The following is a 10,125-nucleotide window of genomic DNA, read 5'->3' as shown; positions in this document are numbered from 1 at the left end:
TAAGTTGAACGCATTAATTCCCGAAACTCTTCCCAAACCATAGAAGGAAGACTAGGCGATCGATTCCGTTTGATGTCTTTCCACCACACCTTCGCTGACCGTTGCAAACAACGTACGGCTAAGTGTACCTTGTCCCGCTCCATAGTGTACAAATCCTCAAACAAAGTCTCCATGGAGTCGATCCACAACTCTACGGTCCACGGGTCTATATCCTCTCTATCAAAAGTAGGCGGATCAAACTTCTTGAAGGTCATAAGAGCCGCTAAAGCATGCTCCCTTTCAGCTTCCATCTCTGAACTAACAGTAGTCGGATTGCTCGACCCCGACTGAAATGCCTCCGTTGCGACTCCTGGCCATACACGACGAGCCGAAACTGGTGCGGTCACTAACTGATCCACCGTCTCCTGGAGTCTCTTAATCCGCTCTTCTTGGCGTAGAGCAGCGTCCTGCTGACGTTGCACTACATCCGCTTGTTGCCTCACCACTCCCACGAGTGTGGCCAACTGATCGCGAAGCTCCAAGTCTCCGCTCGCCTCAGTCTACTCAGGGACACCATCTGTCCCATCCCGCGCCGATCTAGACGAAGATCACCTACGCGGTGCCATCGCTTCCTGAAACACGACAATTCAATTAGTCCTCGACCCTCTGGGTCGAATACGAAACAATTAATACCAACTCAAATCGGGCGAAAGTCATGCAAGGAAGCTTATTCCCATCCCTCGGTTTCATGTTGTGTCGACCCAACATGAACTCACTTGGCTGAGAATAAACTGAACCTTGAATCTACCTCTAATATCCGTCTTAGAGGTTTACTAAACTCGACCCAATCGATTTATCTTTCGCCACACGTCAAAAGTCCTCGTCTCTCACGAGCGTAAGTCCTTACGGTTTACTATCCTAGGTCTCCTAGGTCCCTCTAAACCGTTTCTATTACTTTTTTTATGCTCTGATACCACTTAATCTGTCACGCTCCGAGCTCCGCCAATTTGGTCGGATTCGGGCACGTCGGCAGACCACCGAACGGACAGAGCTTCCCCTGTATGTTCTAGGCATCACAATCTAAATAATGCAATACGCGAGGTTCCAACCAGGAACAGTAGCAAGTATATAGATTGCATAAGTATCAAAAACATAAAATGCTAACTATGCTATTACAAGCATTTATCTCAAGATTTTTACATTTACAATATTGCATAAGCCTTTAAATTATTACAACTTATACAAATTTGATACAAGTTTGTTTCTTTCATACTTATACTCTGAGCTAGACTGCTTCTGGGTACTGCTATCTCTGGTCTCGGTGGTAGGGCGCTATCTACGAAGCTACGCTCTGTCCTCGCGCCGCCGCGCCGCTCACGTGCGAACCTGTACCCCCAAAAACAACACGGGGGTGAGAACTATATAAATATAGTTCCCAGTGGGTACGGCCACCCAAGAGAAGAGCTCGACCCACCAGGTCCAAAGGAGGCAACTGCAGGTTAGTTTAATAAACAGATAGATAGATATTTGATTCTACTTTATATCATTAACCATTCTCTACTTGTAGCCGTTCTTTTCTTTATTAGCTATTCTCGTTCATTAGCTATTTTCTTTATTCTTTACTCTTTGTCATACTGTGCTCACTGGCGATTCTTTCCTAAGGTTATTTTACCTTAGCCATTTATGCCACTCGACTCGGTCTTGAGTCAATTATCCGCGGAGTACAGCGTCAAGTCAGGCTCGAGGTGAAGGACGTCTCACAAGCGCCTCAGCCTTAAGTCCACGCGACACTAGGTCCATCACAGGGAGAGGAGAACCGTCGATCCCCATGACCCTAAGTCGCTCAAGCTTAACGGGCGAGGAGAACTGTCAAACTCGTTGAGCTTATACCGGGAGAGGAGAACCGTCGATCTCGTAGTTTTGATTCTATTTATGCCAACAGCACTGGATTCCGGAACCCACTTTCACAACTTAAGGGTTTAGTCACTTACCCTATGCTGACGACCTTCCAAGGTCGATATCATTCAATTTCTAGTGGTCCTACTACCACTATAATTCATAACTTAGTTCAATTTTACTAAGTGTCACTATACCTCATAACCTAGGTTCGTTTACACTAGGTTTTATATTCTTTCACCTAGATCTCGACTCTAGGTTTACTAATTCAACCTATGTTCAATGACATTAGGTTTATTTCATGTCCAACCTATGTTTATACATCAGGTTCATTTCATGTCCAACCTATGTTTAATAACTTAGGTTCATTTCATGTCCAACCTATGTTTATATATTAGGTTCATGCCACTCGATCTATACGTCATCCTAGGTATCCTTGCCTAGGTTCATAGTTCACATGTTCTCATTTATCTTGTTACCATCGAGGTTTCTAATCAACTAGAATTGTCGACATTCATATAGCTTGAACTATAGTACATTCACTTTCATATATGTTTAGACATAAGCATCAAACGTTCATATTCATAAGCATTTAACACTAGCTTTCATGTATCAACAATTATATATGCTCTAGCATTTATGTTCGCATTTCGACAATTACATTCATATGCATCTAGCGTTCATATCCATGTGCATCTAGCATTCATATTCATATGATAACCATTATAGATCATCTAGCATTAATCATCTATGTCTACAATCATATATGCCTACTCATATGCATTTAGCATTAATGTTCATATGTCGACAATCATATTCATATATGCGTCAAATGAAACCATGATCTACTTTGGCATGGAAGTGACCTAATCACTTCGGTAAAGCACAACCCACCTTTATTTTGTACCGGATTGCGAGAAATGCGCTTCTCGCACTTTTCCAAGAACCGCGACCCGCGTTCCCGACAATTGATGCCGAAAATGTCCTTTTAGCGATATCTTCGCGTAGGCTCGACGGATTGCCGAACCGACTTCGCCAACGCGTTCGTTTTACCCTCAATTAGGTTTGTACGCAGTCAATTTCACGTTAGGACTTCAATCCTGCAAAAGTGCATTTCTAGGCTTAGGTTTCACATAACCTGATTCTACACAACTTGTATAGAACACACATAGTAATCTAAGCTTCAACCAGAGAACTTACCTCAATTCCTGTTAAATAACACACCAACCTGATCTCAGGTTTTCAAAGTTCCAATAGGTTATCTCCCAAGTTTCGTTCCTAATAACCATTCATATGTATATACATATATACATACATAACACAAAGTTAGTTCTATAGGGTTCTTCATAATGTTTAGAATTTCAGCACCTAATAAATTCTTGTTCAACTTCTCTACATAGCAGGAAACATCCTTCCAATCAGGTTTAGGATTAATCTATTTTAGATTTTCATCCTCAACAACCATTTATAAGTATATGCATACATATATGATGTTCCTAACATAATTTCTAGGTTTCTTACATACTAGTAGCACCTAGAATCCTTAATTCAACACTTTTAGGCAGCCAAGAAGATCATTCAAACCAAAGTTTAACTCTCTTTATCTCAGATTTTACCCCCAACAATCATTCATAAGTACGTACATATACATATACATACACATAATACATAGCTTGTTCTATGTTTTTAATGGCATCTACAACCTTTAGCAACATTAGCTTACATCTTAAACCCTTTTATAGAGTAGATAACATCATTCTTAAGCAAGAATTCACCAAAAAACCTGATTTGAAACTATAATAACAAAATACTAACTTCGCAGTCGAAGCGCCAGAAAAATCCAACGCGCGCGGGGGATCGATCGGCTCGTCAAACGACACCAATTTCATTAACTTTCTTCTTCTTCTTCTCTTTTTCCCTTTTCTCCGTTTCCCTCTCTCTCTCATGCGTACAGGGAGAGGATAAGAATGGAGGTTCCCCCTGGCAGCTTAGTGGAAATCCACTAAGCAATGTAACAATTGCCTTTAGGTCCATAGGTCATCAATATTATCACTTCAGTCCGGTTCTAGTCTGATACATTTAATTGGAGCCCTTCTAAATGTCCGTTTTCGCTCAAATTTGACAGGCATGTTCGGTTTTACATAACAAGTCCAAAGAAATTTTAACATTTCAGTTTCGACCCCATTTGGTCACCGCAAACTGTACCGAACTGCAATCTTTATCAGATAGTTTTCGGATTCTATTTCTCTCTCTACGGGTGTCAGAATAATATGAAACTTTAAATCTAGCTTCATAAAAATATTTCTGACATCTCCTCTAGTTTTCATAATTTTCTGACATTGTACATTTTCTGCTAATTTATCAGTCCCGTTCTTTACAGAAAATTTTAAATCTTCTATTTTCGCTTCGATTCCAACACGAGTCATTCCAGACTTATATTTTACACCCTTAAGTCTAATAAAATATTATCTCACACCATTTTTATATTATTTTGCTCACTTTAATTCTTTTAATCAAAGTTAGCATCGAAAATCTGAAAATTCTCTTTACATTTCGTTTCGCGCCCAATTTGCGTCGAAACACTTATTTATCTCCAGAATTCATTCACACGCATCACAAATCACTCGAGGATGATGTCCAACTAGCTCAATCCTCACTTTGATCCCCTAGATCAAAGTTGACATCGCAACTCCAAGTTGCCATATATTACATTGTAGCTTTCCCGCCGGAAATCGGCGTTCTGCTTTAACCTGTTGGCACGTTAAACATTGCGCTATGAACTCCCCAATATCTCTCTTCATACCCGGCCACCAATAATAGTCTTTCAAGTCCTTGTACATTTTAGTGCCGCCGGGGTGTATACTATAAGGGGATTGATGCGCTTCTTGCATGATCGCCCTTCGCACTCGTCATCTTTGGGCATGCACCATCGATTTCGAAATCGAAGTGCGCCGTCCGCTCCAATGCCAAAATCTTCGGCACTACTATTCTCAACTTTACTCCGCACCTTTTGAAGATAAGGATCCGAAGCTTGAAGATCCTTGATTCTTTCCAATAGAATCGGTTGCACAACTAATGCGGTAAGTGTAGCCGGCACTCCCGGCGCTACCACTTCTAACCCAAACCTTTGCATCTCCTTTTGCAATAGCGGTTGAGGCATAATTGCCATTGCTAAGTTCTCCGCCGATTTTCTACTTAGAGCGTCGGCCACAACATTGGCTTTTCCGGGGTGGTAAAGTATAGTGACATCGTAGTCCTTCAACAATTCCAACCACCGCCGCTGCCGCATGTTCAATTCCTTCTGGGTGAACAAGTACTTAAGACTCTTGTGATCGATGGATATCTCACAATGTTCGCCATATAAGTAATGCCTCTAAAGCTTTAGCGCGAAGATCACCGCAGCTAACTCAAGGTCGTGAATCGGGTAGTTCTTCTCATAGCTCTTCAATTGGCGCGATGCATATGCAATGACTCGCCCATTTTGCATTAACACACACCCGAGACCAACATAAGAGGCATCACTATACACTACAAAAGTCTCCCCCAGAGTCGGCAAGGCAAGCACCGGGGTCGACGTCAATCTGTTCTTTAACTCCTCGAAGCTTCGATCGCAATCATCGCTCCATACGTACCTTACTCCTTTATGCGTGAGGCGCGTTAGTGGAGTTGTTATTTTGGCAAACCCCTCCACGAACCGCCGGTAGTAGCCCGCAAGTCCAAGAAAACTGCGGACCTCCGCTACATTCGTCGGGCGAGGCTAACCTTTATCGCCTCTACTTTCTTCGGGTCTACCGAAACTCCGTCGCCCGATACCACATGACCAAATAATGTGACATCCTTTAGCCAAAAGTCACACTTCTTCAGCTTTGCATAGAGCTTCTCCTGTCTGTGTATTTGCAACACAGCTCTCAGATGCTCTTCATGCTCCTCTTCACTTTTCGAGTAAACCAATACGTCGTCTATAAACATCACGACGCAGCGATCCAACAACGGCTTGCATTGGTAAGCCCAAACGGCATTATCGTGAACTCATAATGGCCATACCGCGTACAGTACGCCGTCTTGTGCACATCCTTCGGTCTAATCTTTAGTTGGTGATACCCCGATTGGATATCAATCTTCGAATACACCTTGGACCCTTGCAGCTGATCGAATAAATCGTCAATCCTTGGCAACGGGTACTTGTTCTTTATCGTCACTTTGTTCAACTCGCGATAGTCTATGCAGAGTCGAAGTGTGCCATCCTTTTTTTTCACAAATAGCACCAGAGCTCCCCACGGTGACACGCTCGGCCTCACAAGGCCTTTATCGAGCAAGTCTTGTAGTTGGCCTTTTAGCTCCTTTAACTCCACCGATGCCATTCTATACGGACCCTTCGAAACTGGTTTCGCCCCGGGAATCAAGTCAATGACGAACTCAACTTTCCGGTCCGGTGGCAGTCCCGGTAATTCCGCTGAAAATACATTCGAGTACTCGCACGCTACTCGAATATCCCCCAACTCAGGGTACTCCCTTCGAGCATCCATCATGGTTGCTAAATAGGCCTTACACCCTCCTTTGATTATTTTCTTCGCCCTCACAGATGATATGGTCGCCGCGAAGCGCCTGCTTTTGCACACTTGGTAGACCAACTCTTCTTGATTAGGCTCACGAAAAGTGATCACATTGCTTTCACAATCTATCACCGCATAGTACTTGGAGAGCCAGTTGGTCCCCAAGGTAATATTGAATCCCCACATTTGATCTAGCACTAGCAGATCAATCGGCATAATCTAATCGCCTATTTGCACTGGACACGCCAAACACTCATTATGGACACTAAATGAATGTTCTGGGGCGTTCACCCACCAGTAATCCTCGTTGTATACCATCTCTATGCCATGAGTTTTAGCAAACGACGTGCTAATGAATGAATAAGATGCGCCTGTATCAAACACTGCTCTAGCTCTAGTGCCTTTAATCACAATTATACCTGCCACGACGTCGTCGGGTGCTGCAGGTTGCTGCTCCTCCACCTGAGCGGCAAAGACTCGGCCGCTAGGCGCTCTCGATCCTTCCGGCTGACGCGGTGATGACGTGCGCCCAGCCGACATCACTGGTGGTAACCCCACAAACTGTCTCGGGGTAGACGGTGCTGATGCCGCCGTCGGTGCGGACGACATCCATGACGGGCACTCCCGGATAAGATCTTCAACTTTCATCTCATCCGGATGCTTAACGGTTTCGATCACGGCAACTTTTGCCCGAAAGCGTTCCGGAAGAGTTCGAAGAATCTTTCTAACAACCTTTGAATCCGGAATTTTCTCTCCCAAGTTAGCACATGTATTCACAACGTCTTGAAGACGCGTATAGTACTCGGTAAAGGTCTCGTTTTCATCCATACAAATAGAATCAAACTTGCTTGTTAGCGTTTGCAATTTTTGGACCTTTACTAAGATCGTTCCTTCATGCGTAACTTGTAGAGTATCCCAAATCTCCTTGGCGGTTTCACACGCCGAAACACAAGTAAACACCGTTTGAGACAATGCATTAAATAAAGCGTTTATGCTCTTGCCGTTAAACGAAGATGCCTCGTTTTCATCTTTCGTCCACTTGTTCCGTGATTTTGGCGTTTCAACATTCTCGACCTTTTCAATAGGATGTTTCCATCCAAATTCGATTGATTGCCAAACGCGCTCATCGATTGCGATTAGAAAAGCTCTAATTCGAACTGTCCAATAGGCATAGTTTGTGCCATCGAAGAGCGGTGGTCGATTAATGTTTCCGCCTTCAGCCATTAGATAACAATTTATCTAGATCCCGCTCGGATACCAATTGAAAGTTTTGAGAAGTCCAAGGATCTATCTAGATTGTATCTAACACCTAGAGGGGGTGAATAGGTGTAATAGCCAAAAACCACAAATCTCAATGCAATAAAAATAAATGCGGAAAATAAAAATCACACCGAGATTTACGTGAAAAAACTCCAACTTGGAGAAAAACCCACGGGACGAACACGCAAAAAAATAATTCACTAAGAGAAAAGATTACAAGGTGATTACCGACTCCACAGACTCAACCTCTCTTAACCTCCTATGAATCTCGCGCAATTCTCCGGATTGTCCACTCCCTCACGTTCGAATCCACGAACGCTACGTTCCGAATCCACGAAATGCCTCCACTCTGAATCCACGAAGCTCACGATCCGAATCCACGAACCATCGTCAATCACGCCGAATCCACGACGCCGTCATGAAGAACATTATGTGTATGGTGATCCTTCGCTTAGAGTATCGATGAAAACCAGGGAAGAAAACTCCAAGCGAAGAGAAGATCAAATCGACATATTGATATCAAATTACAATCTCTCGATTTGACCTAAAAGAGGCTTTATGAAGAAAATAGGTTTTAAATGAAATCCGAGCCTCTAGGATTTCTCAAACATGTATTTTCGTGATGCTTAATAAGTTAGAGAACCCCAATAGCTTATTTATAGACTTTAGAATCAAACGGAGTCGGATTAGAAAGTTTTCACGATTTTACACTGTGTACCGGTATACGAGAGGCTGTCACCGGTTACACAATGACGGAACAAATTTGCGAAGCCAAAGTCGATGGCTGTACCGGTACGGGGCGATGGCTGTACTGGTACTGGGCAATGGCTGTACCGGTACACAATGCAATTTTCAGACTTTGCACTGTTTCGGATTTCGCAGAGTTCCGAAGCACTTTCTAATCAGCTAAACATTGATAATAATGATTCTAATGCCTATAACTAAGTATGAATCACCATAACATGAATTAACATATTACCTTTACGTCGTGATTCACATCGTGAGTTATTTTCCAACTTCTTCGAAATCTTGAATTCTTCGTTCTTCGACGATATGCTCCGAAACCTTCAAGACTCCGGCTCAATCCACGAAACTTGCCAACTTACAAGACTTAACAGAAAGAATGACATATGTGTATAATATGGCTAAGGTGTGAGTGCCCTGGCTGCCCAGTTCAAGCAGTTTAATAAAGTGAAAGCTGAGGGGTTTATTTGCAAAAATGCAATATTTGGGTTATGTTATGAGGGGTTTTGGGGTATTGTCACGCCCCGGGACCCAGCGGAAGCCCGCCCGGCGCGTGCCCAGACCCGCCATATGTCTACAACATATAAGGCGTCTAAAAGCAACAATAATAAGAGCAATAATACAATACATCTAGGAGTATCAGAGCATAGTAAATGTCTAATTGCTACAACAAGGGATAAGGTTAAAACTGTAAATCCACTAAATAAAACATAAAGTAAGTACAATAGGGATCCAAATACAAGTGCTAAAGTAAGTACATAGGTGTCTCTACACATGGATACAAAATCTCTCACACTCTCTCAAAATACAAAAGAAAAGAGTAACACCTAGCAAAGATCACTCTCGCTAGCTAGCTAAAGCGACCCCTTGCGCGCATCCCGTGCTCCGCAGATGCGAAGCTCTGAAAGGAACGTGAAACAGTGGCGTGAGAACTATTAAAAATAGTTCCAGTGGCAATTACTGACTTCAGTGAACTGCCGCCACAAGCCCAAAAGCTACAGAAAGGTCAAGTTCTAACAATTAATAATTAACGGAAGTAAAATATAACTTACTATAGCATAAGTCTCCACTTAGCATAAATAGATGATACGAAAGCAACTATGCATGAAATAATGTCTCCAAATAATAACTGTTCACAATGCGAAATAGCTACAATGCCGATGTTTACTATTCTAGTCAATGTCCAAGTAATACTCTAGTCTCATGATACTCGAAGTCAAATATGAAGAGACCACCCGAAGGCTGTCTAAGGCCTGAGACCCACCCGTAGTTCTGGCCGGTGCCGAGCCTAATGGCCCGTGGTAGTCATCATCCCACCCTAGGGATGAGCTGTCCCACGGCAATCCACTTGCGCCCAATCCCGCACGCGGAATATGTTTATCGCGATGGCCATCTCCGGAGTGCGGCTTGTAGGAGACGACCCTCACAAGCAGTGCGAATAGAGCACAATGGCAAGTAGTCAAACGACTCAGTCGCAAGTACCAAGTCCTCATGTCTAAATAACATTGGTATATAGTAAATGTCCTCGTGGCCAAGTCACTATTTCATCATATCTCAAATATGGAATATAGTTGATGTCAATGTGGCCTATTATCAAGTCTCTATGTCTGCAGTTTAATAATTCTTCTAGTCCAAGTGCCTTTTATGACACTATGGCTCATTTGCACATGGATACTAGTTTCATACTCTCCGT

At 43.0% G+C, this 10,125-nt stretch overlaps 1 long non-coding RNA gene across 1 annotated transcript; it reads right to left on the bottom strand.

The window, feature by feature from the left end:
* Window positions 1-2,627: 2,627 nt before the first annotated feature.
* On the bottom strand, window positions 2,628-3,853 carry LOC109704933. Its single transcript, XR_002214543.1, has 3 exons — window positions 3,691-3,853; window positions 3,076-3,153; window positions 2,628-2,975 (listed from the first exon to the last, which is right to left on the bottom strand). It is a non-coding gene; the product is annotated as an uncharacterized LOC109704933 (long non-coding RNA).
* Between the last annotated feature and the right edge of the window lie 6,272 nt (window positions 3,854-10,125).

The sequence above is a fragment of the Ananas comosus genome, unplaced genomic scaffold (genome assembly GCF_001540865.1).
Source record: "Ananas comosus cultivar F153 unplaced genomic scaffold, ASM154086v1, whole genome shotgun sequence".
Taxonomy (NCBI): Eukaryota; Viridiplantae; Streptophyta; class Magnoliopsida; order Poales; family Bromeliaceae; genus Ananas; species Ananas comosus.
Note: the sequence above shows the minus strand (reverse complement) of the source record. Positions and strands in the feature narration are given on the sequence as shown.